This window comes from Cyprinus carpio, chromosome B4, assembly GCF_018340385.1.
Source record: "Cyprinus carpio isolate SPL01 chromosome B4, ASM1834038v1, whole genome shotgun sequence".
NCBI lineage: Eukaryota > Metazoa > Chordata > Actinopteri > Cypriniformes > Cyprinidae > Cyprinus > Cyprinus carpio.
In genome coordinates, this window is record NC_056600.1 from 11545386 (window position 1) to 11572251 (window position 26866).

The 26866-nt window shown below is 37.1% G+C and overlaps 1 protein-coding gene across 1 annotated transcript in view; it reads right to left on the reverse strand.

Annotated features, from left to right (window-relative positions):
* The window catches only part of plxnb2a.1 (plexin b2a, tandem duplicate 1), a 104136-nt gene extending 80179 nt beyond the window's left edge, over positions 1-23957 (reverse strand). Inside the window, exon 1 of the mRNA XM_042722815.1 lies at positions 23617-23957. The gene's annotated coding sequence lies outside the window, so the exon portion shown is untranslated. The remainder of the gene's footprint in view (positions 1-23616) is intronic.
* Between the last annotated feature and the right edge of the window lie 2909 nt (positions 23958-26866).

The following is a 26866-nucleotide window of genomic DNA, read 5'->3' on the forward strand; positions in this document are numbered from 1 at the left end:
AAATTTGCGAATAATCTGAAAAGTTGCTGTTTTTAATTCATTTGTTTTTATCCATATTTATTGTATTTATATTCTTTCCCCTTTTTCCCTTGTGGCATTAACCTTTTTTTTTTTTTTTTTGAAAAACAACAAAAAAGCATTATACAAAATAAAATTAAATAAAATTAAATTAAATAATATAAAATAAAATAAAATACTTTACACACTTGAAAACTTTTTTGAGCATACAGTCCTTAAAAATTGGCTGTCAGGAGCCATGAGAACTCTTCCAAAATAAAAAATTACATAACCCATAAAAATTCTACTACATAAAACGAAGCACATTCAAGAAATAAAACTAAGTATATTCTAGAATTCAGTCTGCAAGCATGATAAAGATATGTGGACACTCTTGTGGTACTGTCAATCAAATTCCCCAGAGGCAAAAGCCCTCTCTCACAGAAACAAGACATGACTGGGATTCTCTGGGGACTTTCAAAAGAACCTCCACTGCCCCCCACCTCCCTTTTATTACCTTCCTCTTACTGTTCTGCCCACAATCTCCCTTCATTTCTCTTTCTCCCAAGTCTCTGACTTCTGATTGACCTCTCTATCCCTCTCTTTCTTCTATTAAGCCTGCTCTCTGGACCTCAGATAGCCCTCAAAACTCTATATGTTTCACAAAATCTCTTCTCCACACAAAAAATCAATCATAAAAAACAAAAAAACTCTCTTTAAAGCCCTGTCACTCAAACTCCAGGACTCCTGTCCTCTAGCCAATTAAAAGTTGGTGTTTATATCCAGTAGGTTGCGGGGTCACTCCGAAGGCAGGATAATGGAAAGTGGGGCGTATATGCATGTGGGTTCAATGTGGAGACTCAAGCTTTGCTCCTAAACCTAGCGAGCTGCTGCATTCCTTCTATGGAAGCATCCTGACTGAAATAACTGACCATTTTGGAGTGTTTTGGAAATGCTATACATTGGCAGGAACTAAAAGTCAAACACTGCATTTATAAAACCCACAGGAGACTCAAATTGATTTAAAAACAGGCAATGAGACAGGAATGTTGCAATATGTAAGCATAATCAGCATTTTAGAATGATTTCTGAAGAATCGTGTGACACTAAAGACTGGAGTAATGGCTTCTGAAAAAAAAAATCCATTTTAAATCATCCATTTTAAACTGATTTACTGTATTATTGAGCAAATAAATGCAGCCTTGGTGAGCACAAAGGACACTTTCATAACTTACAATTAATGTAACCAAAGTATAATGCCCTAGTAGAGTAGGCGGTCCATCAGCACACATGGGTCACATGCAGACTTCCTTCAAATGTGGGTTGGGTGATTGGATCACAGAACATTTCAAACTCTGTTTACACCTGTATTTAACTGTCCACTTGTGACTGGCCCCCAGACGGATGTTAATACCAGTTGTAATTAGGTTCATATCAGCAACAAGGCACATATTAATTACTAAGAGGGTAAATTAACAACAATTACACTCATGAAGAAATAATCCCACATTCTTCTGCATGTGGAATATTTGGCAGCAGTGGGTATTTCCCAGTCATGTACATGACCATGCAGAGAGATCCCAGAGATTTCTTCCGGAGGATATCAAAACTTAAGGGATTTGGCTGTAAACCAGGACAGTCCATACTTGCAGTGTTTACTTCTGTTTCTGCTCTGCCCCGGCCTCTTTCAGCCTTCTGATCATCCACAGTTCTTGTTTGGCTAGTGAATCCGGTAGCTCAAGAGGTTCATATACTCAGTGCCTATTGTTAATGAACAAAACCGCATCACAGGCACAATGAGCTAAATAAACCAACATAATATACTCAGACATGCACGCACATGCAGGGATAAATCAAGCATGAATTTAACTCAACAGCTTCCTCCACATTACCTCAAGGGCTCTGGCGCGGAACATATTTATTCATATATCATTGTATACAAGTATATCGAAACGTATACATATATATATTTTTTTTTCTCCTGAAGTAAGGTCTCCTGAGAGCTGATGCTACTGTTGATTAAACAGATGCTCAGCATTAGATACGGATGAGGAGTCTGATTCGCTCTAGCTAGCTGTGGTCATGTGATCTTCCACAGCTTTGGTTGCTTTGCCAATGTATCAACGCCATTTATCATTTACCTGACCTTCAACAGCAATCAGGTGAGCAGAGCCAAAAACGTGCACGTGTTCAGTTACATACCTCAATACGCAACCATATGAAAAAGGCCCATTAAGTTTACCTGCATATTGCTTATCACCCAATGATCTGTCTGAGAATGAGGAGCACTGGGTTCACAAAAAAAAAGAAAAAAAAAAAGTGATATGTGGCTGTGCTCCTTATACTACTACAAACTAAAAGAATGTAGGTTGTTTATCATACTGCAATGTCAAAAAATACCAAAGAGCCCCTTATCTTTTACTATTTACATGCGCATAGCAGCATTAGCATCCAGCTAAATGTATTACCTTCAAAAGTATTCAAAAATATGATGCTACATACACCACTGTTGAAAGTTTGGGTCAGTAAGATCCTTGTTTTAAGTAAATGAATACGTATTCAGCAAGGATCATGTGACACTGAAGAATGAAGTGATGACTGGTGAAAATTCAGATTTGCCTTCACAGGAATAAATCACATTATAAAATTCAAACAGAAAAGAGCTCTTTTAAGATTTTTAATAGATAATATTTCACAATATTGTTGTTCATCATGATTGAACAGGACATCAAAGCAAGATTTCCAAGAAAGATATTTCTAGTATCGTGTCACATCTGGTTAGGATAGAGTGTTTAGTTAAAAACAGCATTGGAAGCTTTCAGGTCTCAGGTTTTCAGGCAGGTCTCGCATTCTAGTTCACTCACACAAAAACTCCTCCTATCTAGTGGCCCAAAGGGTTATGGGAAATAATAGCCCAAAAAGCATGCTTGGCACTTCAAAAATCTACCATAAAATAGGTTACATAACCCCGGCAGCATACTTTCTTAAGTATACTGCAATTTGGGACTCTTAGATCTTGCATAATATTTAGTGTGCGAATGAAGAGATGAAGTGAGGTACAAACATCAACTGGTCAGCTGACCGTTCAGAATGACATACACACTAAATTAAATCTAACAGAGTGACTTACAGTGGTGTATCACACTAGGGAAACTTGATTGATTGATTGGATTCAGAAATGCACTGTCATGCATTACACTACTCATTGGCCTCTCTCGTCCTGTCTTACTTCTCCTCCCAACCCGTCTCTCTCGCACACACATGAACACTCCGAGTTCATTTACATAATCAAGTTCATGAAGCCAGTTTAATAATTTGGCCTCCTGGCCGGCTGCCTGCCACAAGCGCCATTCCATTGTTGGGTTCTTATTAAATATCTCACATTCCGTCCCGGGCTGTGAGCCGGCCACTAACTAATTAAGGCCGAGGCATTGGAGGAAAAGACACACACACACACACTGACTCACTGAAGAATTATCCTCAGTGCTGCTTATTTCCATTCGCTGTATATCAGTTTGTGTATTTCTCTGCTATACAGCTTCTCAAGTCCTTATATTTAGTTTGTCATTACACAAACACTTTATTGCATTTGCTCTCACTTCAGGGTTAAATATGGCTGGCAGACAACATTTAGCCTCTCTGAAATAATACAGATTGTTTTGGCCTCTGGCTGTCAGATACATATGGTGGTTGCAACGGAGTAGAGTATTAAAATGAGGCGGTTAAGCAGAGATGAGTCTGTGAAGCTCAGTTGTGCTGCTGTTAAACAAGTAATGGACATGGGGAGCGTCGACATGCTGAGACATGAATGCTGAAAAATCGTTGCACGGAGCAGGGAAACATGCCCAGTGTCTTTGTTTGTAGGGTGTGTGTGTGAGAGAGAGGAGGTTAGTGTGAATTCAGGTCAAAAAAAAAACATGTGACCACATGCACTCTTTCAAATGTATCTTTTGTATAAATGACGGTGATTCTCAGAAAAAAAATAAAAAATTAAAACACATCTTGATCTTATTTCACCCCATTATATTAAGCAGTGAAAAAAGTTAACTTCTATAAACATTTCATTAATTTATTAAAAATAAATTGTTATTAACTTAATAAATGATGAACTTTATGAATTTATGAAGCATTCATGTGTTACCGTACATTATACATTTAATGTACTGCCTTTGTACAGATTAAAAAATATAACATGATTTTGAATAGAATACCATAAAAACACTTTATCATAATGAAATAAGTAAATAAATGTACAACACCCAGACTTATTCTGTTTATGAGAATTTGAGGAAAAACGTGTTTAAATATCATGAATATAACTGCACAATGAAAAAAAACATTCAAATAAAATAAAATAAAATAATCAGGGTAATCAGGGAACCGGCTTTACTGACGAAATGCGCGTGACAATCGCATGCGATTTATCGCCCAGCCCTAATATACATCTATAAAAAAACTTTTTTTCCCTTTTTGTTTATGTGAAATGTGACCTGGGTGAGGAAACGAGGAAAATCAAAAAGAAAATAAGAAGGAAAATGAAAAGGGCTCATATAAACATCATGAGAAAACATAATAACCATTTAGATGCTTCTCCAAGTGACACAGGTAATGATAAAACATCCATAAATACATGCACATAAAGAAAACAGGCTGTCATTTATTTCTCAATGGTCCATTAAAGCAGTAATGCATAGTCACACCTGCTAATGGCTTCCACCCACATCCCTGTTTAAACAGGGTCGCGCACACACACATATAAACACACACACAGACATGCACACACTAGAGCAATCAGGCGAGCTATCATAGCCCTGGAGAAACATGATTCACGAAGTCATTAACGGCAGTGACATGAATCAACCTCAATCAGGTGTACAGTAGAGCAGCACACCTAACCGTATTTATCAGGTATAATATCTGACAGCAGGCCGGACTCAGCACGTCTGCCTCTCTGAGTGTGTGTGTGCGGTGAATTTCTTGTTATTGTGCTACATGATTAGCTCTGCAGGTGAACGGTTAAGACCTCACACTCTGTCTGCTGCCCCGAACACAGACGTGTTGATTCGTCTGAGAGCGCTCGTCCGTTCTCTACTTGATCATCAGTGCCAGGTTCCACTCTGAGTCCATAAATTTGAACTGTTCTCAGAGTGAAGGCTTTTAATAACTATCTGGAATAAACAGTTCCAGGCCTGTTTTTCCTAGCCATTGTGTTTTATGTTAACTCTGAAAGATAAACGAGAAAGAAATTAAATCGCTGTTTGTGTTATGGGAGGAAAGATGTTCTGTGGTTTCAGTCTGTTCAGGTCAGAGCTGAACACAATGTACTTGATATCAAGTCCGTCTACAGTTTGTTTCAATAATATGCTAAGCAAGCGCTTGGCAGAATCTGTTTTATAATACAAATATAACACAAAATCCAGCATCAGGCAGGTCTGGTAGATTTGGCACCGTGTTGAGTAGACAAAAGAAACACTTGTGGTGTGCCGTTCGGCCGGTTCTGTTACTGGAAAGTCATTTTTAGACACTGAACACTTTCCATAGTTTGCAAAACTGTGACTGCTGCTTAAGCTCAACACAGACATACAGACAGACAGAAAAATAACAGAGGGTTCATGCTGTAAAATACTGATGAATGTTAGATTGTTAGGAATTCACTGTAGAAAAATATGGTGTTTCAGGCATTGCTGGATGGTATTTTGACTATACATTTTATTCTCTGATATAACCTTAAAGGGATAGTTCACCCAAAAATGAAAAGACCCGTAGCTTTACACATTACATTAGAACCACTGATTTCACATGGACTATTTTAACAATGTCTTTACTACCCTTCTGGGCCTTGAACATGTCAGTTGCATTGTCATCTATGCAGGGTCATGATGAACGAAGATGAACAAAGGTCTTATGTGTTTGTAAACAACATAAGGGTGAGTAATTAATGAGAGAATTTTCATTTTGGGTGAACTTTGCCTTTAATATAAAGCCTTTTTCAAACTTAAAAACTACTTGCTTTACCATGGTAAAAGAAGTTGTGAATGCAGTCTGAATGGGATGATGCAAAGATTGCATATTGCAAATGATTGGATTCTTCTTTAAATCATACAGCATGAATTGTGTAGTCCGATTCACCAGCTAATGACTCTTGTGAGTTAGTTCTAACAATGAACCGTTCAAAAAGACTGCCTGTCTGAATCAATCACAAAACACCATTAGAGTAACACAGATATGAAACAATAACTTAATAACATAAAATGCTTGAAACGCACAACAACTGATCTAAACTGAAGTAAAAATATGAAATGGAACAACCAGTATTCAAATAAAATATAATCAAATATGATGCATCACACAGGGAATTACATCTTACTGTTTTTCGCAATGCATAAAATGATTTGCATTTACAAATTAAACTTTTTTTCCATTAAAGTACTGTCTTGTTAAATATAATACAGATTTTCGCCTAAATTAATTTGTTAATTCATAAACTATCATTCAAATGTTTCGGGTTAATAAGTTGTTGTTGTTGTTTTTTTTGGGGGGGGCAATTAATACTTTTATTCAGAAAGGAAGCATTAAATTGATTAAAAGTGACAGAAAAGAGATTTATACCACTAAAAAATATATATTTTAAATAAACGCTAATCATCACAACTTTCTACCAAATTGATAATAATAAGAAAAATATTTTAACAACCACACAAAAATATTAAGCAGCACAACTGTTTTCAAAATAGAAAAAAATAAAAAATAAATTTAAAACACCAATTCAAAATCATGTGTGAAGAAGGATCATGTGACACTGAAGAATGGATTAATGATGCAGAAAACTTTGCAATCACAGCAATAAATTACATTTTATACTGACCAACCAATAAAAATGTGACACAAAATCAACGTAACATGGCCCTAAAACATAAAACTGCTCATCTCAAGCTTTTATCCCATCCTGTTTTGCCGCTTCCACTGTTTTCAGCACACATAAAAACTACAACTGCTAAAGTGTGATTTATCATGCTCTTCTTGTTTACCACTAGCGCATGCTGATGATGTTTTATTCTTCTAAAGAAACATGTGTTGTATCGTACAAGTCAATAGATGTCATAGATGTCTACACACACGTCATAGCCAAGTTTATTAGATCCATGTCGCACAGTGTGGCATGCAATGATCTTATAGGATTGCTAAAATCGTGCAGTGTGTTTTGGGCTTAAAGGGGGAAAGTTTTTTTTTTTTTAAGAATAGAATTAGCATACAGATTGCTAGAGTTAGGAGTCAAATAAAGATGGAAGAGATGTGTTTTTAGCCAATTCTTGAATATGGTGAAGGACTCAGCTGCTCAGCTTGAGTTTGGCAGGTCATTCCACCAGAAGGGAAAATTTAATTTAAAAGTCAGTGAAAGTGATTTTGTGCCTCTTTGGGATGGCACAATAAACTGACGTTCACTTGCAGAAGCTTCTAGAGGGCACATAAAGCTTCTAGAGGGCACATAAGTCTGATATAATGAATTTAGGTAAAGTGGTGCAGAGCCAGTGGTGGTTTTGTAGGCAATTTTATGCGAGCAGCTATTGGTAGCCAGAGCAAATTGATAAACAGAGGTGTGACGTGCATTCTTTTCGGTTCATTAAAAATGTATCTTGCTGCCGCATTTGAACGTAACATATGTTCAAACAGTTGAACGTATAACTAACAACCAACCTACAGATTTTTTGCATATATAATTTTTTTCCATTATAATTTCTGAACATTTTTACAGACAAGAGTGTCAGACTATGAAAAACAAGCTCATAACTGAACCTGAAAGACTGAAGTGCATGCGTGTGAATGTATAAAAGGGAACAGGCTGGCTTTAATGAGAGAGATAGGGCTGGTGAAGGTGCGTGTTTGAGTACATAAAGCTTCAATGACACAGGAGAGGAGAGTTAAAAGCTGTGAAACGCAGCCTCTTTGTAAAGAAGCATAATTGCAGGAAATGACAAGTACGACTGTGGAATGCAGCCAGCGAACACACGCCATTCAACAGAAGTTCATGGTTCCCAAACACACCTCTGCCTGCGTACCTCTTCAAAACTGGACTTATACGCACAGAATAAACAATAGTGTGGGAGTGATCCGAGCTGATCACATTCCTCAGATGTCTAAAAAAACAACCTTATGCCCCACTCGGAGAGAAAAAGACAAGCCCTGTAATTACAGAAGTAACACACCACAATTGTGACTATCAAAGCAACAAAAGGAGACAGAGGTCAAAGGTTAAACCCGTTAGACCGGAGGAGGCGGAGCCAGAACCCTGCTGAGAGTTTTGTACAGACGGTCGTCATGGTGACGGAATAGCTGCTGGTCTAATGGAGAAGTTTGAAAGCTGACAGCTCTGAAAGGCATGGAGTCTAATCTCACTGCCCACTGGTTCCAGGTTCACAAAAATATATTGAAATTTCTTGCGTGTGGGAGATGTTTAAATACGACTGGAGAGAAAAAAAAATCTAAATGGAAACAAGAAATGTCTTATATAAACGGCGTCGGCTACAGAAGACTAATCTCTGAGAGGTCTGACCAAAATGTTGTTATGGGTCGGAGGATGACGAAGATGATGAAGGTTTTGAAAGGTATTGGGAAGGAACTTGAGTGGAGAAATCGCTGCTCCGTGGTGTGATGAGACAGATGAGGAGAATTGATTTGTCCATTTAAGTCTCCATTTGTTGTGACCACAAATGACATTTTTTATAATGTAACAGACAGTGTATGTGTGTGTGTGTGTGTGTGTGTGTGTGTGTGTGTGTGTGTGTGTGTGTGTGTGTGTGTGTGTGTGTGTGTGTGCCGCAGAGGTCAGTGTGTATAATGGAACAGACAGGGTACATCAGCCTCTAATCACTTCAGCACTCTCGTCCTCCACACACACTCACACCTCGTGCCTGCAGATGCTCTTATCTCAGCAATTCTAGAGATGGAGAAAGAGACACTCTGAGCTAATAAAGTTGAGACTAACTGCATATTACTTATGTCACAGTGTGAGAACATGAGAAGCCGAGATGGTCTCCACCCACAATGCACTGCACAAATGCTTAATGTGAAGCCAAGTATATGTTCCTGGTTGAACATTCGTGTTATTCCTAGAACAGCATTCCTATTAAATATTCATTTTCTGAGTGATTGTTTCTTAATGCATGTAGCATTACATTTTGATGGATGCTTACAATGACTTCATTGTCTAGATCTATTAATTTATTTATAAAATACTAAAAATGTAATTTATGCACACACCAATTTGAATATTATATTTGATGAGCTTATTTTTATTTTTGTATTTAAATAAATTACTTAGTTAAATTGGACTGACAAGAAAAAGGAGAAATTGTTTAAAGTCATTATTTTTATTTTCTTTGTGCAGAAAAATAATTCTTGTAGCTTCATAACATTAAGGATGAACCACTGATGTAACATGGACTATTTTAATGATGTCCTTACTACATTTCTGGGCCTTGAACGTGTTAGTTGCATTGCTGTCTATAAAGTTTTAGAAAGCTCTCAGATTTTAGCAAAAATATCTTAAGTTGTGTTCCAAAGATGGACGAAGGTCTTGCAAGTTCTGAACCACATGAGGGTGAGCAATTAATGAAAGAATTTTCATTTTTGGGTGAACTATCCCTTTAAGCAGTTAGGCAAAAAAAAAAATCTTTTATTTTTCTTTTAACCAATGATCTGCTCTGCCTCTTTCTTGTTGTATATCCTGTACTACTTCTAAATGTGGCATTAAAGTAGTAAAGTTTCAGATGCAACATTTTGTGCCTAAACACCACCCAAGCTCTGCTTTAACACCTGACTACAGAGAGAGAAAAAAAACATGTAATGGAAAATGCATTAAAGGGATACTTCATCCCAAAATGAAAATTTTGTCATTAAATAATTTACCCCCATGTCGTTCCAAACCTGTAAAAGCTCTGTTCATCTTCAGAACACAATTTAAGATATTTTGGATGAAAACCTGGAGGCTTGAGACTTTCCCATAGACTGCCGAGTAAATAACAGTGTCAAGGTCCATAAAAGGTATGAAAGTCGTCGTCAGAATACTCCATCTGTGCCATCAGACATGTAATCTGGGTTATATGAAGCGACGGGAACACTTTTTGTAAGCGAAGACAACAAAAATAACGACTTTATTCAGTAATTCTTTTGTCAACAGTCTCCTCTGTGTCTGTCCATATCACCGTATGCTGCGTATGCTCTTCTGTATCATCCACGCTACAAGGATGTGCTGTTTTATTTCAAATCAATGCTAAATACAAATCGAAACAGCGCATCCTTGTGGCGCAGATGACACAGAAGAGCATACGGTGATATGGAGAGACAGAGGAGATTGTCAAGCCTCCAGGTTTTCATCCAAAATATCTTAAATTGTGTTCTGAAGACGAAAAGAGCTTTTGCGGGTTTGGAACAACATGGGGGTAAGTGATTAATGAAAAAAATTTCATTTTGGGATGGAGTATCCCTTTAAGAATATCCAAGTGTTAGTGTGTGTTTTGGGTGATTGTCCCTTACAGGGTTTGCCATTTCACAGGTCTGCAACTACAACTCAAGTATTAATGAGAGTCTGCCCCGCTCTCGTTCTCCTAATCTCACTCTATATGTCCCACACACAGATATATATATATATTTATATATATACACGCATCATGGCTCAAGGACACCACAGAAGAACCTTGTTAAGCCAAGGTGGAGCGGGTAAGATTGGATTCAGAGTCATACCAAACACACTGAATTACATTATTGATCACAAGACAGAAAGGTTATGAAAGAGCCATGGGGGCTACACCAGCATCCAATCTGTGAAGCAAGAGTATCAGTGAGTCCCAAGAGCACATGGGCTGCTCTGTCGGACAAGCCATAGCACACGCACACACAGTGTGGCTCTATAATTGATTAAAACTGGCTAGGAGGGCAACTGGTGTGCCGACCCTCATGCATAATTCCTGATCTGTGCCTGGGTTGCACTGAAACACTCCTTATGATAATCTCCCATCAGCCCTTGGAGCCGTACAGAGAGAAGAGTGTAGGGAAACAGGTCTGTGTTCTCACGGGACGCAGTGACCAGTGCATTTATTACACAGGAATGCTAACTAGACCATGCTTCAAATGCAGAGAAGTGATCGTGGACACAGTCGCATGCACTTCGTGTTGACAGAAGCCGGCTGGAGCTCTTATCTCGGCGGAATGCGCAGTGGCCACAGCCTGATAAGAGCCAGTGTCCCAGAGGTTGTTCGAGGGCTTAAGCAACGGCTGGGCAGAAAGGGGGAATGGCGCTGCAAAGCAAACCGGCTCACTATCGTGGGTTTTGTTATGCGTTTGAACGCGTGCTCTAGCGATAGCGTTGTTTCTGGCTTTGGCATTTGTTGTGTCATCCTGAGTAGCTGTCAGAGGTTTGTTTGACATCTGAGGGATGTCTTTCCTAAAGGCGGTTCAAGAGATGAGAGATGCTTTAGATCTTCTGGCCCTGATTCCAGGTCATGGTAACCACATCATCAAACCGCTATGATGTCAAAAATGAAAGCAAAACCTGACTCGAGAACATTTGGGAATGTTTCTCGGCAAGGTACTTTCCGTTACTTGGACTATGCAACCGACTAGGATTAATTACGTATATTAAACTGAGGAATTTACAGTCAGCTCTGGCCTGTACGGCTCACTAGAGAGACAGCATGCTGAGAAGAAAGAAAGCAGAGAGAGGGAAAGAGGGGGTAGAGAAATATGGGACATTCCAACTTGTGAACACTTTAAAGATGGAAACGTACTCTAGTTTGCAAGACGTGATTGTTTTGCTAACAGAGACGGTTCAGTTTACAAGCTTGATATGCTTTCTTGTGTTATTGTCACAGTAACAAGTATCAGTCTTCCTAGAGCCATCTTCAAATGTGCCATTAAATCAGATCTGCTATTATCAGTAATAGTAGTGTCTACCCAACTTGCACAAAAGTATTTGGGCAAAACTGTAACAATTACTCTGAAAATGCTGCCTTTCAGCTAAAAGAGCCAATGGATTTAGTGATAGAGACACTGTTTGTTTGTTTACTCTTAAACAGACGAGCGTATTAGCTAGGCCAGCCTGAATGACTAGCCTTTTAGCATAATTTAAACAAAACAATAATTACTGCTGATTTTTTAGCCTTTCCTCATTCTAGTAAATAGGTATTTGCTGCCCTTGTATGCCTATTATCTTAATAGAAAACCAAAATGGCCTGGTTTTCATATTCAGGAAGCTGGTTATAAACATACTGACAAGATTCTCTACAATAAGAGACATGTCCAACATGTCCAATATAAACTAACTGATGCTTTCACATACTTGTGCAAAGTGCATTTCAGGCTTAATTCCTGTTGTTGTTGTTTTTCTCCCATTTAACATTATTCTGTCTCATACTGCCAATAATAAACTAGTTCATTCTTTGGATGAAAAATATCTGGGTAACTTATTATTCATGCAGCTAATTATAAACATACTGTCAATTCAACTAACTTTCTCCACAAGATTCTCTATCAAATGTGGCTAGGCCACGACCGTATAGTGTCTTTTTATGACTGAAAGAGAAATCGAACCATAGAAGAAAACAGCTTACATTAACACCTGCTAAAGTTCCCCATCTGACAACACTGAGAATTTAACACACTTGTTTAACGTTAATAATAATGATTTGACATTTCAGAACAGTTCTTCAGAACAGAACTTCACTTGCGCAAAGTGTGAAAATTCCAAAAAGGTCTTAAAATATGCTTTCTTTAACCATGAAGTGTTATTTCTGTGTCTACACTGGAAAGCAAAAGCGAAACACAGAGGACGAGGGAGAAAGGGCAGCCAAAACTAGCTAAGTGTTTTATAAGTGGCATGAGGTACAGACTATGCAATGAAGAAAACACTGATAAGGAAGGGATGGGGAAACTAGAGAGAATGACTATTGTAAGCTTTTTTTAATGATCTGTAATGAAGCCAGTAGGAGGTCAGTACTACCAAGCTTTGTTCGTAAAAATAAAACGTTACACTTTACAGCCCAAAACGACGCTGTGCTTTTGCTGAATGAGTCAGTCAAACAGAATCTCATCTATGCGTGTGTGAAGGAAGAGATGAGGTCAGGCCTACAAGAGCAGGACTGTGACATTTGGTTCTGTTTAATAGCTAGTGGTGCAGTGGGCCACTTTGATGAACGCTGGGACGCTGTCAGGGAATTTTGGGAAAGCTGCTGTGGTCAGAGCTGGAAACAAGCGACGAGAATGAGAAAGGGAATGACAGAGAGCAAAAGAGAGGGAGAGGGAGAGAAAAAGGAAAGAGAAAGGCATCCAGCCAACATCAGACGGGCAGCGAGCCAACGCACAGGAAATTAAGCTTATGAGCTGAAACAGAGACTCCGTCTGACCACACAAACATACACAGCACATTCACGCAACAAAATTAGGCTGTCTATGTATGAGCATTTATACGTGAAATTGGTTAAATCTCCATTTTACGCATTGACTCATATTTCTCCCCCTTTCTCACATGCATATGTGGACACGCTATACATTATCTGTTCACTGTATCTTTGAAGCCGATGGGAATAGGAAGTGTGTGAGTCTGTGTTAAGAACAAATTTTCCCATCCAGCTCAATTTGGAAATGCCAGAGGATATTCAGAACTCAACAGGGCAGAAATCCCAACAACATAAATGTATCACTACTAATATTAGTTATACTTAGGGTTAGAGATGTGAACAAACCTCAAATGTAAGTATTAAACTTCAGCATATAACTCGTCTTGCACCATTTATGCTTTAAACATGAACTGTACAATTATGCTTTATACAATTATGTGGTTTGTTAAGAAGTTGTGTGCTATTACTTGTTTAACTAACCATATCTAAAAGACATAAATATCATATATTTTGTTATAACTGACTCTAAATGGCTGCATTTTATGCAGTCTAAAGAGCATAAAAACACTACAAATCTGATTCAAACTACATCCATATTATGTGGTTTAAAATCTTAAAGTCTGATTTTTTTGGATGAGACTCTGTCTGAAGGGTGAAATTGGATTTCCAATTTTTTTTTTCTTGTCCAGCATGCATCATATATGCAATATCATAAAAAAGGTCTCAGTTGTTGTATAAGGAAGTCTCATGGAAAATATAATGACTATAGCGACCAACAAAATATACCCGAGATTAATTACACTGGCTCAACAGGTTTCACTTGCAAAATGACCATGCCATCAATGAATTGAAAGATCAGAATTGAAAAACAAACCAGATTTGTGTGCAGTGTAAACAAAGACATCAAAACTTGGCAAATAAGAAACCACTTAACCGCATAGCAACGGACTTTAGCAAACTTTAGCAAACTTTGTAACTATTAAAGGTCAAACGATAGCAGATTTTACCAATAACGATAAATAGGTTAGACCTGGCTGATAATAACCAATATTTTTTAAATGGATACTGAATGAAAACAAACATAAGACTTCAAGTTTCTTCCCTCAGGCAATCCATCTTATGAACACTTGACAATAAACATGGAATACACAACACTATTATACATTTATTTAACACATATACTCATAAACATTTCAAATTTGCACATAACATACCTATACACACAAAATTGTCTATTTTGTATATTTTGTGTTTGCTATTTTGTACATTGTCTATTTTGTATATTATTCTGTTTATTCTCTGTGTCTTGTCACTGTCATTCTGTTGCACTGTGGAGCTTCTGTCACATATGTGCAAACATACCTGGCAATAAAGCTCATTCTGATACCGACTCTTATTCTGATTCTGAAGTAAAACAGTCCTTAACTTCATTACAAAAATTAAACAGTACCACATAACACTCAGAATATTCACAGAATATTCAACAGAATATACAGAACACTTCAGTCAATTTATGCAAAATTTTCTTCTTAAGAAAATGCAAAACTAGTTTTATTTAACTTGTTTTATTTAAATGATGTTAATTAATTTATGTATTATATTTTTATTGCTTGTTTATTTTATCACTATATTTAATTCACTAAATCTTTTGTTGAAAGCGAACTTTTATATAGTTACATGCACTTCTTTTATTTTATTTTATTGCTTTATTTTATTTATTTATTTTAGTATTTTATTCACAGTATTTTTTTGGGTGGGGGCAGGTTACTTTGGTCATGCATAATCATCTCTGACCTGTGCGTAACCGCTCTGTGTGTGTGCGCTGCATTGATGTGTCAAAATGAACACTGCAGCACATACTTACCACACACTCTTGGAAGTCCATAACTATACTAGGTCACTCCATGGGGAGCACGGGGTGATTTACTAACTATTAAATTCAACTGGAGGCAAGTGGAGGTCAATCAGTTAACAGGTCGTTCACTTCCCAAGTTAGCAGTGCTCTGTCTCTCTCTCTCTTCCTGTCACCCTTCAGAAATCAACAAAGTTTATAGACAATCAGTGAAGATTCACAGAAGGGATGTGTAAAACAACTTATTTTCAATATTGATTAATTGATATCTTGTCTAAATGACTAATCGGTCTTAAAGAAGCCACAGGTCATATGACTCATGATAACCAGTGACTGACTGCATCAGTTGTTTTTCCAAACTTCCAGAACTTCGCAAGTGACACATTCCAGTCAGGAATCTATGGGAGTTTCCATTCTGACAGCACACAGTGATAGGATCATATGACCATGAGAAACAGTTCTGCTGTGACTCCGCCCTTTCAATAATTCATGATTTGACAGTTGAGGTTTAAATGACCTTGGCTTCCAACCGGTACTCATGTACCCTTCTCCCCCCACATTCCCTAAGATAAACACATGTAAGAAGGCACATTTAAACAAACACTAATCCCATCATTCCGTGCCCTCAACATGCTTGTGGTTATTAGCGTCTCTCACAGTCAACAGGAAAAAAAGGGCAAACTTATAAAAGCCTTTCCATTCACATACATATCATCACGCCTTCAGCCCCAGAAGCAGCCTGCCTCCGTAATTAATATTACTGATCCCGGGAAAAGGGGAAGAGGAAATATCCTACAGCTCAGGGCTATTGGCACAGCACAGCAGGACGAAATATTAGCAGTATTTTAAAGATGATAATTAAAATTAAAGCTCAGTGTGAGGAAATTGGACTGTTTGAGGATTAACAGCAGCACCGCTGATGCCCATGGAGGAATTAAATCCCGCTGTGTCAATGTTATCGAGGAGCAATTCACAAGTACATATCATATAGACACAAAAGGCCAACTAACAGGTCTTTTAAGAAGCTTTTCTGTTCAGCAAAAAAAAAAAAATAAAAAAAAAATAAATAAATAAAACAAACAAAAAGCAAAATACATTTGAAATGTTAACATACGGCAGCAGGAAGATTAATAAAAGACATCATGGGGTCGCTTAAAAATGGGGTACATTTCCCACATAAGAAATACAGCAATTGTTTTGTAAATATACCACAAATTTAATTAAAAAGTAGTAATTATTATATAACACCGTTACATAATACACGTTAATCTGATAAAAGAAAAATTCTGCTAATTCTACAGAAAGATACTGATAAAATAATACTCTCATATATATATATGTATATAATATATATATATATATATATATATATATATATATATATATATATGAGATTATAAATTTATCTTATATAGGTTTACATCTCAAAATGTCAACCCTGCTGCCATAATTTTGTATAATAAGCATCTGATAAAGGGGATGTTTGTAGAAATATTTGCATTACATTCTCTAAGAAGCACTTTGTAGAATCACTACCTTGAGCTTGTACCACAATATCAAATTAAACTGTACAATATAAACTGTTACTTTTCTGAATCCATAATTACACTGCAACACAATGATAAAGCACAGATTTATCTGACAGTGTTAAAAATGACTTTATAAAACTGTCTGGAAAAGCCGCCTGTTTTATACAAAGACTCCATGAATCAGCCATATGTCAATTCACATGGGCCTCGTTTTTGGCCAGAGCCTAAGACCATGGGACGGTTCCAAGTGTTTTTGTGTATTCAAGATTTAGACCTACATGACTCAAAGGGATGTGTTTATATAAACCGTGCATGCCATTTTTGCACGGCTGCGGCTACCATTGAGTTCCTGCACGGTTCATCCAGTTGCACCGTTACGCAAGTGCATTCATCATCCAAATCAGATGGAGCTAAATGCAGAAAAGCAGCGTCTGCTTTGAAGTTCTGCAAATGAGAAGCACTTGACTGACATTAGGGCAGAGCTGAATAGATGTTGCCACCTCTCTCTCGCTCTCTCCGTCTCCTGGCAAGCAGCGAGTAAAACATGTTCTTGTTTTTTCAGGACCCCGAATAAAAAGCATGCTGGAAGGGAGAACTCAGTTGGAAGGTCTTCAAAACACCAATAGTTTCAATCTTGGAGGCCTCTTAAAACAGAGCGAGTCTGTAAGGACAAGCACCTTGTTCAATAAGCACTCAGTCAATGGACTTTTGTCAAACCCGGGTCAAAGTCCTCATGTTTCGAGCTGAAAGAGATTTAGCGTTCTTAGAAGCGTAACCTGACACAGAAGAGCTCGCCGATTGAATTCAGAGTAAAAGACGCGGGACATTTTGCTCCAGAACAAACAATAAACCCTAATGGCGATCGTGATTAAATTAGAAATGGTCTTTTGAGGTACAGATCATCGTGGCATGATGTTAAATACACTTTTTAGGCTAATAAAGGTGGTGAATAGATGAGTGAATAAAGCAATCAATCATCATAATGGCCATTTCGGTTCATTATGAGCTTTTGTCAGACAATAGCCATGAAGGAAGAGACAGCCAGACAGGACGACAGGTTGCAGGGTTTGTGGGGGGCTCCATATGTGTTGTGAGACACCGTAGGAGACTGGGGGATGTGGCATTGTGTGTGCGTCCCCAAGAGACTTACAGCTGTCACTTAGATGTAGGAGAAGAAGTGTGAGCTCACCTCACACACTCTTTAACACCTGCTGACACCACCCACATGTTTGGCCACACACACACACACTTTTCCCAGTCTGACAGAAATGTACACACCTGCCAAAACAGCACACAAGGACAGCTAATGGATCAGCAGTTGGCGACAGGTTCCTAAACAAACCATTTAAAAGCAGAGAGGCCGTCTCGAGCGAACCCTGAAATGCACCAGAGACATTACTGTAGCAGTTCACTCTATCGCTCCTGGCATGACGCTGATACCGAGTTACTAATTAATATGATCAACTAAATTTAGACGCCCTGCCCAGCCTCACACACACACATACACATACACATACACATACACACACACACACACTAAAGTCACACCCAGAAACATGACAAGCATAGTCAAAAAACGCAGACATGCCTATTCACTGAGTCATAGTAAAGAGGACGGATGGCCGTCAGACAGATCCAGTTTGTCAGAAACTTGCACAAACAAAACAGAAGAAGTGTTAATGACTCTGACCTTTACACAAAGTCCCAAGATCATCAGATTTCCCGTGTGTTCAGAACCCTTTCTAATCTAAAAATTCACGTTTGAGGAGGTGATATCCTTATTTCTGTAAGTCAGTTTAAGTTTCTTAAAAACATCAGCTATATTTTTCTCTAATAACCTTTTATTTCATTCTTATATCAGTACTGCGCATTGATTTATCTGCCAGGCTAATTATTTAGCCGATACTTGGCCAATAACGGTGCCCACTGGGGCAATTAACAAATTTACCAAAAAAATAAAAATAAAAAAATAAATAAACAGTTTTAAATTTCTGCTAGGTATGTACCACATTTAAAAATGAAGTCTATATGAAAAAAACAATAATATATTTTTAGACAACTAATAAATGACCAATATTAAAATTCTAGACTGCCTAAATAAAAAAATTAATAAAATCTTGTAACAGTCATATCAATTAATAATAAAACATAAATAAATTGAGTATACAGTGTAAAATTTCAGCTAGGGATGACACCACTATTAAAATTATTATCTAGTTGATACGAAAAAGCTGAAAATAGAATTTCAGTCATTTTTTGATAACCAATAAATGGTCAATATTGCAATTCTATAGTATATTTAAAACACACACACACAAACACTAAAAAAAATGTAATCTACCAACAGTCTTGTGAATTAATAATAATAATATTATATTTTCACACATTTTTTGATAACCAGTAAATGGCAGATCTATACTATATTGTCTAAATATATAAAGAACAAATGCTTAAAAAAATTTTGAATTTACCAACAGCCTTAAATAAAAAAAAAACAATACAACAAAATGCATTTAAAAACTCAGTAATGTATTTTCAGATTTTTTAACCGATAAATGGCCAATAAAAAAATCTATACTAAATAAATAAAAACAAATTCAATTATTTGAAATGGAAAATGCTAACTTAGGCATCACAAATCTATTACAATTAACAATATTATTAAATTATTAGTGCTTAGGATTACCCTTGTCAACATCTTACACAGAGTTCTAAATGTAACAAACATAAAAAGAGTAGAAATTAAATATTCAATATCAGCTGATATATATATATATCCAAAAGACCAATACCATTAAAATAAAATAATATATTTGATTCCAATTGCCATCATACTGTATTAGCATTACATCAGCAAAAAAAAATTAAATTAAATTGTGAAAATCTGTGAATAATCGATATGGCACCAAGATTTCTAGTCGCAATTGCCATCATACTGTATTAGCATTACATCAGCTACCCTGCTCTCTAGGTATCAGCTGATGAAAAACCCATATTGATCGAGCACTAACTCTGAGCGAAACAGCTCTTATATCATGGAACTCTCTCTGAAAAGCAGATATATGCCTTCTCAGTATGGTAGGACACCTGTGCAGTTCTCTATACACAAATCAATGACTGCTGAAGTGTGTGACTGAATATAAACAACATTTAGGAGAAGCACAGGCACAAATTCCCATGATCCTACAACATAATATCTCTCATGATGAGCATTAATGCACCAGGCATTCAAGGCCAATAGCTTAAACGAAAGTCTGAAATAAACATAACCTTTGTCCCCTGATATCACACAAATGAATCTGCTGCTCCAACCCCAGAAGACGTGAGCTCTAGAACATCATAACATGCCCTGCCATGTCTCCATCTCACACTTCCTCTCCACCTCATTCCCAATAATTTAATATGATGCCCAAAAGCCACATTCTGAATAAAATAAAGCAGAATGGAGGGGGAAAATTAGGTTGTATCAGGCATTGTGGCGAAGTGATGACTTCTCGATAAACATCGGCCTTTGTGCCACTTTTTCATTATTCTCCGCACAATCTACCAGTGCAGATCCATTAATGTGACATAGGTCTAAATTAGCGCCCATAGAAATCCATTAGCGTCACTGTATGTGAGGATTCAGACCTGAAGTGCTTTTCTCAGACTGACATGATGCTTGCTTCTATTGCAACAGCTGACAGAAAAGGGCAACCTGCAGAAGGCTGTTCTGGGGCATACGGGACTACAAAGGTTAGTTGACCGCAAAGGGACATCAGCCTTAATCACAGCTCATGCTTTTGAGTCAAATCTTTTTAATGAATTGGCCAATCCAGTTCACAAAACCAGCCAGAATGATCCATTCATGAATCAAACTGATCTGCTTCTCAAGTTCCACTCACTGCCTTGATTCCTTTGTGGTTAACATTAATTACCTATGAAAAAACATCTTAAGAGTCATGTTTATGGTGTCAAGGTGACTTTTTGAAGAACATCCTGACCAAACGCTTTAATATAAGACAGTAAATGAGAACTGGGACTGTTAAATTCCAAAATGACCATTAAAGAACAATAAAAGTATCAAAATGGATGTTCTTTTTAATGAATTGGTTGATCCAGTTCACAAAACCAACCTGAATGATCTGTTCATGAATCAAACTGATCCATAAAATAAAAGCACAAAAGTCATTTTTATGACACATGAATGACGCTTTTGCAACTTCAGTCATTCTTTGTAACTAAATGAAAAAGAGCAACAACTACATTATTCAAATTCTTCAAAATGTTCCACGGAATTATCTCATACGGGTTTGCAAACAACATGAGGGCCATTAAAATATCAATTTGCATTTTTAGGTGAACCTTCCCTTTAAGATAGACGTGCTGTTCTGAGATCTGTTTATGCATTGACTAAACATTTTATTATATTATATTATAATATTATATTATTCAAATATTGTGCCCACAGCACAAATAGAAAATTAATCTTTAGAGTTACATAATTATGAGCAACTGTAAAAGTACCTTCAAAAAAAAAATGTATAATAATAATAGAAAACATAATCAAATCAAATTCTACTCCTGCGCCAAGAGTGTTTTTGAGAAAAATAATGCAGAACGGCAGAAAAAAAGCCATTGTGATTAGCTCATAACTGAGTGGGCTGTTCAGGAAGTGAGAATGACTGAGTGAACATCCAGACCACAGATGGGCTTATCTAGGAAGTCCAGCGAAGATGTATGAACAAGGACAACGAAACCACAAGCACAGATACATATTGTACACACCTCACTTTCAACACTCTCTCTTTAATGGCAGTTTTTCAGCATTATCACTCTCATAACAATCAACACTGATATCACTGACCAAAGGACCTGTTGAGACACAAGTCAGTGAATCAAAACAGGAAGATGAGGGTTTCACATGATTATCACGATTCTTTAATCAAGCCAGCTCCATGTTCTCTGGGCGACATGAACAAACACAAACACACAAAGTCCTCATGCATGAGTGAGGCCACTGTGTACTGAGTGCTTGTTCCTCAACAAGAAACACAAATAAACACAGTCATTGCTCATAAGAGACGAAGAACGGAGGAAGAATGAAGGGTAAAAAGAGCGTATTTCTCTCCACGTCCTCTGTTTTTGGCCATTGATCTCTGACCTTGAGGGGGCTGGATGACTTCCTGCTATGAATCGCTCAAGCAAGAGGAACGTTCTCATACGGAAGCATCAAAACAAAGTTTTACAACTTCTTTCAAATATAATCAGGGCAAATTAGGTTTCCAATTCATGAATATATCCACCTAGTAGTTACTCAGATATCAGGCAACAAACATTTATTGTTAATAATACCTATTAAAGAAGCTAATATTCTACTAATTACAGTCATCAAATTCATGCAAACCCACTGAAATGAATGCAATCAAAAACACTCCAGGATTTGGATTATATGTAGTAGTTGGGATTTGGTTAGAAGGGCTTAAGCACACAGAATAGAGATATTTCCCAGAAGCAGTGTATTTGTACTTTTTAATGAATTGCAAAATTAACTAGCAATTTCTGAGTGAAAATTGTTTCTATGCCTTTTTTTCACTGTATCAGATGCTGTTTGTTGTCATTGTCTATTTGGAATAGCCATCTAGATGAGATTTTCAAGTTGTCGCTGGGCATCACTTTAAATGTAGGCTAAACTTGGACTTGGACTTTCCAGTAAAAGGTCCACCAGTTAAGCAAAGATTCAAAGTATGCCTTTAACTCATAGACAAACATTCAAAGTGATCAGTTGTGTAACACTGCCAGCAATGAACTTCACTGCAATACAGACAGCAATGCAGCCACCCAATTACAGAGCAGAGGGAAATTTGATTAGCTCATTATAGTTGATTTTATCACAACAGCTTGTATAATATGAGAGCTGGGTGTAATTGGGAGAATAAACAAGCCAGGAGAAAATGAAATGAAGGTAAGTGAAACTCATCAGACGATGACAACAGGAACAGAGATACTGTAGCTCTGCTTTCTGCTCCATCCACAGTCCGTGACAAATGGTTCACAGACAATCAAACACAACAGGTATTACTAAATATCCCATCATTAATCCTTGTTTTACATCACCAAAGAGCATCTTAGATGGGAAAGTGCTAGTTGCACTATTAGGACAGCATATGTCAAGCATCAGCACAGTGTTAAGGGGAACAAACATCCGGCTTAAGCAAACAGAATGAGCAAAGGAGAGTTTGAGTTCTCAACAACATGCTAACATGTCATGTGTAAACCCGAAAATCTTGTTTCTTTTAGACCTTAGAGGATTGAAGGCAAATATGTGCTACATAAACCGAGCGATCAGAAGTCAATGTGGCACTTATAAATGTCATATCATGGTACGAAGATGTTTTTCTTTTCACATAGCCTACAGTCATGTTTTAGTCATGTACTTTGGACCCAGTGACATGGCAATCTTGGAAATACCGTGTAAACAGCATGGTAATTAAAGAATGTCAATACTGGTACTTTTTTAATATCGACGTCGCGTATCTTTCCACATTCTCGCGACCCCCGCGCGTGCTTTTATCGCTAAATTTACATAAACAATCAACGAAAGCTGAAACAATACATTACAAAAGTTGCATGTTAATGAGACCCAACGCTTTAAAAGCGGTTACTGCGAATCGACTTAAATTGGTTCAGCCGTATTTAACTGGAAAGAATGTCACAAATGTAGCGATAACAGTTAAAGTCTCACGCAGGAACGCGCAAGACTCAAGAAAATAAAGCGTTTTGACGTTGTTTTAAACGTTTACAAACAGGCGCGGCTAAGAAATGTAAAGCAGGCAGGTGAAACAAACAAAGTTGAACGCTCACTCACCTTTCTGAGAAACAACTCGCGATGGCAGATCAGGATTTCTGTTCGGAGACTGCCAGAGAGCGATCGCGATCAAAGCTTTACATTATTCGTCCTCCAAGTGGATCACCGGAGCTAGAAGAAAACTAGAGTATTCCTTGCGAAAAGCCGGGGAAGCAGGACACTTTGTTAGGGAAATCCGAAGAAGTATGGGCGATGTTGGGAATCCAGCGTCGAAAAAATCCCTGGCTTTTCCACGCCCTGTAGGCTGAGCTTCAGATAAGCCGCCAGGTGCGGGTGAAGTATGACTGTTCAGGGGTACCTGTGTGAGTTTTGAAGGAAAGCCGGTGAAGTAAAGTCCCCACAGCTTAAACACAAGAACAAACTACACATCCCCACATTGCACCAAACGAACATACCTCAGCTCTCTCTCTCTCTCTCTCTCTTTCTCTCTCTTTCTCTCTCTTTCTCCACACACTCTCTCTCTCTCTCTCTCTCTCTCTCTCACACACACAGACACACACACACACACACTTTCAGTTTCAAGTTTTTAAATACAGTGACATAATACAATAAAATATACTATACAATACACAATAATAAAATATGACAGGTTAAATTATTTAGAATTTCATGGCATGCAGTGTTGCCAAACCATCAATAAACAAAAAGTCACACAACAAAATAATCCATGTTACCAGAAATTTTAAAATGACAATTTGACAATTATTAAAATGACAATGTAATAAAATAGTTGTTTAGGAACAGTCTTCAGTGCTTTAATACAATGACATTTAAATAAAATAAATATTTTTCAATCATTTTGAAAAAAAAAAATAATAATATCTGCAATATGCAAAAATACATCAAATACATTTCTATTGTATGCCATGCACTGTTGCCAAGGTATCAATACACAAAAATAGTGACATGAAAAAAATAAAAAATACAGTACCAAAAATATTAGTATCAGCAAAGTTAATAAATTAAAATGAGAGTTTAGTTAAATAAATGTTCAGGAATCATCTTTAAGGTTTCAATGCAATGACATCAAAACATAAATAAAATAGCTATGAGTTGCAAGTATTTGTTATATAAAATAACAGCCTAATTGCAATAACAACAATTATTATTACAAAATAAAATTAATATGTATTTTATGGCATACGGTGTTGACAAAGCATCAATAAACAAAAACAGTCACATGACAAAATAAAATAATATCTTACCAGAAATGCTAGTTTCAGTAAAGTTAATAAATGTAAAAATGCATTATATTATACAGTACAATAAAAAATACATTTAAACAGACAGTGTCACAGTTTTTTTTTTTCAAACTATATCTCTCTGTTATATCTATTTTTGTTATATCTATCTTTATGTTATACTTTGATAACTGTATGGACACTATGATTACCGAGTCTGTATTTAGTAAAAATCTGTTTCTACTTTTTTTATCTCTGATGGTAATGAGACATTCTTCCAGATGATTTGTTCAGACCCTGTAGATCCATCCCGCCTGTTTCAGTCCTCAAATGTGTTCAAAAGAGCATTTTCCAGAGTGGAAGTAGGAACCAGAAATAGTTCTTTGCTCTAACCTTGCTTCAAACACCCTTAAGGCCCCCCACAGGCCCCCTGCTGTGAAGCCTGAGCTGGAATAAAATAATGATCTTTTCCTCTCCCACTTACAGTAAATCTGAGATTTGCGGTAATCTGGCTCATGCTGTGACAGAGATTAAGGCCAAACCAATTGTAAATCATAATCAAAGGACAGATATTGACGATGGATGCAGAAAATTGTGTTGTAACAACATATTTAAGCCCACCTCTTTCATTAGTCCAATATTTTTGATTGGCTGCTTTTTTGAAGATTAATGTTTGGCTGAGTAGGAGGAGGATTGACGATAATACAGGTTTAAAATAATGACAGATGTAATGACAAGTAATGTTTGCAATATATAAATAAAGAAAAAAAGGTGAAATAAAATGAGATTAAAAATAAAAAATATATAATAAACAATATACAATAATAGGCAAAAATATAAAATAAAATAAAAAGGTGTCAGAAATGTCAACAAAATAATAATTTCAATATATAAAATAAAGTGCAATAAAATAAAAAATAAAAACAATAAAAATAAGTTTGCATTAAACAATTGACTCAGGAAACTTCAGCGATCTTATTGTTTTATTATTAAACCTTACAGGCTTTAATCTGGCCAGACTGACCTTCATAAACCCACCAAATTCCACAGGTAGTCGTGTCTTTGAAATAAGCAAAGTGTTTTGCGGCTTTGCCTTCAGAGGACAGTCTGGGTAACATGAGCAACATCATTAATGCAGCGTCTCTTTAAAATGTTGTTTTGGACCCCAGTGTGTTATTGCAGCGAAAGTGCACTTGCACGTGTGTGTATGTTGTAGTTGGACTGAGTGTCAAAGCTGAATGATTTGAATAATTCATGACTATGGAAATTAGTCTGTCTGAAGGAAAAGAGTGCGGTCTTTGCCCTGAGGCCTGTAGGGACAGAGATGCTTTGCTTTTTCATTTATTCCCTCTCCCTCCCTACCTCATTCTTTCTCAACCCTCATAAAATAAGCCTTTCTCAAATATTTCACAGTGTAAAATGGAGCGAAAAGTTGAGCAAAACACGAGAAATATAACAGCGATGCAGCGATGGAAAGACACAGAAAATCAGAGAAAAAAAATGAGAATAATGATAGCTGTCAGGGGGAATGAGATGGCATTGTGCCCGAGTGTGGAACACAGAGCCGGCTGTCATCTGCAACCATTGTTCTATTTTCTCTCAAATAGTCCCGTACTTCTATTGCTCGGAGTGGATCTGTCACACCTCTTTTACTAAAGGCTAAGAAATAGATGACTGAATCATCTGGCAAATCATAAACAAGACAGTACAGACACAGAGCAGGTCATTTTATACTTCACTGGCCATGTTTTGAGCGACTCTGATGTGAAGGACAGATTTTGATTGCGGCTCAAATGTAGTTTCTTCCAGTGATGATTCAAGTCTTTTCGAGATATTTTGAGGCACATGTTGACTTCTAATAACTTGAGTTTGACATCTAGACACTGCATTTTTGCATCTTGAAAACAAATGAAACGGTTTCGTAACGCATTCCTGTGGCGCCCTCTACTGTTTGAAATCATAATATCAACTCAAAATGTAATCTCAGGGGGCTTTTGAGCTGTGTAACCCCCACCAAGAGACTACCACACCTCGAAATCCCATAAAGTACCATTTAACGTCAGTAATAT